Genomic DNA, 6,971 nt, shown 5'->3' on the forward strand with positions numbered 1-6,971 from the left:
CCTTAACAGCAAAGAAAGAGCTCATAGCTTGTTGCATAGCTCTTAGCAAAAGAAATTATTTCTGACATACTCATTTGCAGAGTTACCCTTGGGCTGAAATGTCTGAGAACAAGCTGAAGGGTCCCAGGCTTCTCTGAACATTTATAAATGACGTTGGTTTCTGCATGGAGGGAAAGTAATCTAAAAGCAAGTGCCAGAATAAATATATATGGTTTCCAGGTGAGCCGACGAACACTCACAAGGCTTGCAAAGCAGTGAGAAACATGTGAGAAAAATGGCTGATAATACATCCAGTACTGTGGGAGAGAGATAAAAAGGGATGAGTGAATGAATCTGGGGCTTCATTAATCCAATCTAGATTTAAAACTTTCAGTTTAAGTAATAGCTAGATAAGAACTGAGAGCTTAGACATCAAGAGGTGACAAACGGTCTACTTTGCAGACACAGGAAACAGAATCTGTATCAGCAATGGTTTCAGGAATTGTTAGAAGAGTTGGTTGTTCAGACAGAAAGTGGTTCTTCCCTAAAGCAGCTGCGGCACCGTTCTGGAGTACAGGTGTGGGTGTAGGACAGTCCAGCCAGGTACGCAATCAAGTAATGCTGGTAGAGTGCTCACAGACCTTTAGATAGAAAGCACTTAATTAAATGTTATCACTCTAAAAATCACCACAAATATGACCACAGTGCTCTTCTGAAACATGAGAGGGTTGACATTATCTTCAACACATGGCCTGGGCTCCTGGCAAAATGGGGCTGAGGTGACTGCGTATTGCATATATGCTGAAGTTGGCCAAATCTGACAGTAAAGTGGGAGACTCAAAGCCATGCTTTTCTTACCAGCATTGTGAAAATAAGGCAGTGGGCAGTGGAGAGTAACCCTCTTCACAGGAGCACTAAGGAGAGGCCAGGTCTACTTGCCTGCTGCCTGCCGGGCTGTGCCAGGGTGGGGAGCGCCAGAGGGGCTTCATGGAGGAATGGATGCTGGGGTGTGTGAGGGATGGTGTCCCTGGAGGGTCTGTGTGCCTGAGAGAAGCTGGAGGGGCATGCTCTCGGCAGAAGAAACGTCAGGGGAGGCAAGCAGGATGCTGGGCAAGGTGCATTTCCTGGGAAACTGCCCCCTTCTGTTCACACTGCAGGTGCCAACTTCCAAAAAAGGCTGGACACTGAGCCAAAAAATTCAGTAGAAAACTCAGTAGAAGGTGGTCAGAAAGAGAGGCTTGTACTTTTTCATAATTTAGTTGGTTTCTTCAGAGTTGGCAGTATTCATGGCATAAATCAACGATCCTGATTCTTCTGGACATGTGCTTTAACCACTTCCTGGACACCACGGCAGCACACGAGCATGACCTGTTCCATCCAAGCATCATCCCACGCCACTCACTGCAAACCCTCTCAGTTATATGAGGGTGTCTAGTTATGACAGGCACCTAATACATAACTGAGGTCAGCCTCATTTTCCCCTGATAATAACATACACTTCCCAAATATTTACAAGACCCAGATGCAGCATTGTCATGGCAACACACCTTTAAAACAAATACACCATTTTTCTAAGATTCACAGTTTAGAGAGAATAGGCTTTAAAGCTTGACATTACAAATCACCCAAAGGGACAGTTCAAGGTGGAGAACAGGGAGAAGGAGAGGGAGGGAGGACTAGAGAAGCAGGATACCCTAGGAGCAGTGGTCAGTGAAATGAGTCCTGGTGAGTATGCAGGGATGGACCCAACAAACAGCTGCACTCATGAAGCAGTACTGGCACAATGTGGGGTTGGAGAGTCAGATAAATAAAGCAGTAGAAAGCAGCCTAAGAGAAAAGGATTAATAAGAAAGCCATAGTACAGCATCTTTGCATAGCAAGAGAGCTGACAGAGGCCACAGACCTATTGAAGTGGTTGTACGGATCAGGATATGGGCATTAGATTATTGCTGAACTGTTTGCAAGACTGATTAAAGACGGGCAAAATCTGAGAAGGTGTTTGGTTTGCTCAGGTTCTATTTGGGCAAAATGGAATTTTGAAAAATTTGGAATTAAGAATGAAATTCCTGTGTGTAACTGAAAAGCCAACATCACCTATTTCTATTTAAATTCTTAGAAAATCATATAGCTAGTAGCAATTCATACCTGAAGCCTTCTGTAAGCTCTCAAAATGATGACTGCTTCCTTATAGTGCCTTAGGCTACGGTATGTAGGCATTAACTATTATATCTCAACTGGTGCCCTTGAATCTTTCCACCTATTGTATTACCTTGGCTGAGCTGAATAATTCAAGACTCCTTTCCCCACAAACCCTCTAATTCTAATGTGAGCTTTGTAAACAGTCTGCAGTTTTCTAACACAGCTCTGAACACAGTGACTTACCTTCACAGTGATTTATCTGAGTTTCTCAAATAGGTGAAATATGCAGCCGCGTCTCACATCCTGAATCATTGCTGACAATGATTGGATGGTATGATGGATGATGGGCCTTCTGGGAATGTGTTGGCTAATGAAACATGGCAATCAGTTTTATCAAACCTTTGTACAGCTTCACCCGAGGGAAATCACATAACTCAGCCGTGACACCAGCAGCAGATTTCCCAGAGGGCTGCTTATAAAACAACAGTAAAACCTGATATTTATTACATCTACAATTTGCAATTTCACACTGAACCCTCTAGCCTGTGGAACCCATTCATCCCAGGAAAAGAGCACCCATGAGGAAGCCATTTCTGAGCTATGCATCTGCAATGGCATCGAAAGCATCAGAGCCACAATTACAATAGCTGGAGGCATCTCGTCACACGCTGGGCTGCTCAGGCTGGCCATTAGCATTGCCAAGGGATCCTGGCTGGTTCTTCCAGCCTGACTCACAAAACACCTGCAAGCTGAGGATCTCTAAAGTTTGCAGAGAGAAAAACAAGAGCTATGAACTATTCCATTAAAAAGCTTGCAGCCAAGTCTTTAGACGGAGTATAGAAGGACAAGGAGGCCTGTAGAAGCCAGAGGAGGTTTGGGCTCAGGAGAAAGTGGAAGCTGTTGTGCTAAAACTTCAGGATGTTCCTTGGCACTTTGCAGAAGGCTGTCTTGATTCACTACCAATGGCTGCAGAAAAAGGACCAACTCCAAGTCACTGTGGGTTCTAGTCCTGGCCTGACGAGTTCACTGCCTCTTTGACCTCGAGCAAGTCAGGCATTTGTTCCTTTGTAATCTTAGCTATTCAGATTGCTGGCATTTTATAATAACAGACACGCTTACTCTGTAAGTCACAGATGACAGGAGGGATTGGGTAAATCTCCTTAAACGCAAAGGAGTAAGAGATGGTGCAAAGAACTTGCATCAAGACTGTATGATACCGTTTGTTGAAAAAGACAGTTTCAGTTATACCTTGTAAAAAATAAATTAAACATTCTGGTAGCATCAAAACATCTATTTCCTATTGTGAACAGCTCTTGAAAGAGATTTGATGGTTGTGACATAAAATTATCTTTTTTTTTTTTTTTTTCAGAAATCAGAACTGAAATGCATGTTTCAGTTTTATTGAAGCAAAAACTTTCACTCTTTTTTTTTTTTTTTTTTTTTGGGGGGGGGGTGGTGTGAAGCAAAAGGATTACAACTTAAAAGTTTGGCATGTCCCAAGAAACAGATAATGGTCAATGGTCACCATTTTTCAGCTTTACACATAGCTGCTTTTGTAACAGCATGGCAAGACAGAAGTTGGGACCTTTTCATAAGAAAACTGTACAGTCCTCATGCAGGGTGGGAGATCCTCCAGCGGACATGGGGCTGGCAGAAACTCAGAGGACGATGAGAATCCCCCTGTGTGGCTACACAACTGCTTTAATAACATATGCTGTGCAAATGTTGAATGGGCTGCTGCAAAATGTGTATTCATCTGTACATTCATTTACAGATACAATGTTGAATGTTTAGGACAAATTGCAGATTAAAATAAAATAAATAAATAAATAATAACAACAACAACAACAATAATAATAAAGATCTATCCTCCAAAGGATTATTTCTTTTGCAGTGGGAAGAAGAAGCAGAAGGGCAGCTTTCTGGGGTCACGTGCCAGTCGTAACCTAATTATTGTCTGTTCACAAAGTATTGACGAAAGGAGATTGACAAATACTTCAGTTCAATGCACCACAAATGAGTTGCTCTGGATGAGCCAGCACTGCGGTGCTTTCAGTGAGGTGTAATCCAGCTAACAAGTCACACATTTTTAAAACCCATGTCACTATTACACTTTATGTGGTTTTGTTTTTTAACAAATTCAGAGTCTTTAGTCTGTTTAGTCTTGTTCAACACATTAATGTTTGAACTGAAAACTCAAATTTAACTCTAAATCATTCAGCCACCCATCTTCCAGCCATGGCAATAGCTGAGATCTGCAGAACAGCTGACCTGTACACACCAGAGATGAAGCTACCAGAGGGGACATGCAAGCGGCCCCTCCAGCGTGGCAGTGTATGACATGGGCCCTTTCCACACCTTGCTCTGAGCAGAGGCAAGGCGCCGGTGGCCCCAGGCAGGCAGCCCCTTCACGCAGCACTGCTGCTGCCCCTGCGAAGGAGCACAGAGGGAGGTGGATGCCTCACACTCTGCCAGCATCCTGACCTTGTTAGCTGCTTTTTTTTTTTTTTTTTTCTTGGAACAAACCAGTCTGACCAAAAACAGGCAGCTGCTCTGTGCTTACCCCCAAAATGCAAGCTTTCGTTTGAATAAAATGAGCCCTAAATATGAAAAATAGGGAAAGGAAAGTGCCACAGGCAGGCTGTTCTGGAAGCTCCTTATTACAGATTCCAAAACTTCCTGCTACATCAATGGTCTTCTGTACTGGTAGAGATGCATTTTCTGTTATTCTTGATGACGCTGAATAACTTGAAAACTGTTCTTTCCTGTGCCCATCAGGCACGCTGCCAGCAGCAACATCAAAGCCATTTAACTGTCCCTTATCCAACATCCCATACCTTCTCCCACTAGGCTTATTCCTTTACTATTCCTTTCTGGCTTATCACAGAGCAGGTGATCATTTTTTCTCTCTCCCTTCCCATGGATTAAGAATGCAGAATTAAAGCCATCTCTCAAGAACACCAGAGGATTTGAGGTTTATAAAGAACACCTGCTGAGTAATAGATTTACCTTCTCCAAAATAGGAACACATTAACAAATTGATTTCCAAGACAGGCTGTATTTGGATTTTAACACCACAAATGCTAATTCCCTATAAAAGCTGTTTCATCAGTCACACGCCCAGTCCTGCTGTTCTCACACTGCCAGAATAGTCTGTGACTAAATTCATCATTTCTGAGACCGCTGCTTTGGCAGGTTTGGTACCTTGTGTACGCATATTGCTTCTCCCTTTTTCTCCCTTCTTCCTTCTGCAACTCTATTTAGCAAGAAGAAGTGCATGTTCAAGCAAGTTCAGGTGCTTTTTTGCACACTTTGGACATTGTGCTCCTCCACACAGTTCTCACACAGACTCTACCACATTCTTTCAAAGGCAGCTTCTCCACTGAAGCTGAAGAATAAACTTAAGACCTACCATGCATTTTCATGGCATCTCCCTGCTTCACTGCGGTGTTAGTGTGCTTGTTCTGCCTTCTCAGCTGATCCCAGGCAGCTTCATTCTGCATATAGCACCTTGGTTCACAGCAAGAGATTGGTTCAATGAAAGTTCTTGCAAAGCCATAAGAAACATGAGTTTCACCTACAGTCTGTAGCAAAAGGCTTTTTTAAGTATGGGGAGTCTCTGTGTAACCTGCTGGTTATATCCAAGAAAATGTATCCTCCTTATAGTAAGGACAGACAGATCACCCAAAGCTGGACATTCTGGTGATTAGCCCCAACTTGTACCAAAAAAGACCGCATGAATATGGGAACAGAGAGAAAAAACTCCCTGATGTAAAAATAAGTGAGCTATGCAATTCAAAAATGACAACAAACAACAACAACAACAAAACAAAGCACAGTTCAGGTCAGTTTATTTTTAATGGTCACACGCTACAAAATGAAAAGATACAACATTACGTTATCTGAAAAACTAAAGAAATTAATATTCCTTTAGGCATCGAGTTTTAATTCTATGCCAATAGAGTATAGAATGCTTCCCAAAACAAAAGCTGTGCAAGTCATCACAATCAGTGACACAAACCTTGGCAAGCCCCATGCACACATGGCTGTGTCCAAGATGACATCCAGGACTACACTTACGGTACTGAACATTTCTGAGAGGTCTGAAACTCTTTTCCAGAGAAGCTGAAGAGCTTGGAAGGGCTGCCAGCAGGAGAGGTGGGCAGCACAACAGCTCCCTGCCCCACTCCTCCAGCAGCTCTGCGCCTGCTGCACCCACTCAGGCTGACCACAACCCCCACGCCCCAGGCGATTGGGTGCTGCACGTCATCAAGACCATCATTTGCCAGGTGTCCCCCAAGAGGACGTTGTAGAGCCCAGAAAAACTCAAGGGAGCACCAGCTGAAAGAAGAAAGGCACCATCACGATGGTCTTGGTCAACACTTTCTTCTATTTCTGCTTTTCAACCAACAGTCCTAGCTGCCATCCTCCCTTGCTGCTGAATTTTCTTTTTCAAGCTAAGCTTTCTTGGAGGTGCTGTCTTTGATCCAAATGCATTGCTATTCTAGAACTCTTCCTCCTCTGGATTTGCATGGACAGGTAACTACAGCTCTTGAACTTCCCACTGAGCAATAGACAAGTACAAGGGAAGATTTAAGAAGTGGTTACAAGAGAAGATGACACTAAAGATGCAATTTGAAGATAGTTTTGTTAAATCCTCTGCTGGCAGTTATAAGATTGAATAGAAATAAGCTGAAGGCCAGCTTTTACCTTTACTCAGATCCATCCTCTGATCATAATCTTGCAGATCGCTTTCTTTTGGCAGCTACTGTGCTCGAATCCCTTCCCCCAGGCTTTATATATGCACATAGCTCTAGGCTCACAATTGCTCCTATAATTTGCTGTGCCAACAA

The sequence above is a fragment of the Netta rufina genome (genome assembly GCF_964035555.1).
Source record: "Netta rufina genome assembly, chromosome: 12".
NCBI classification, from domain to species: Eukaryota; Metazoa; Chordata; class Aves; order Anseriformes; family Anatidae; genus Netta; species Netta rufina.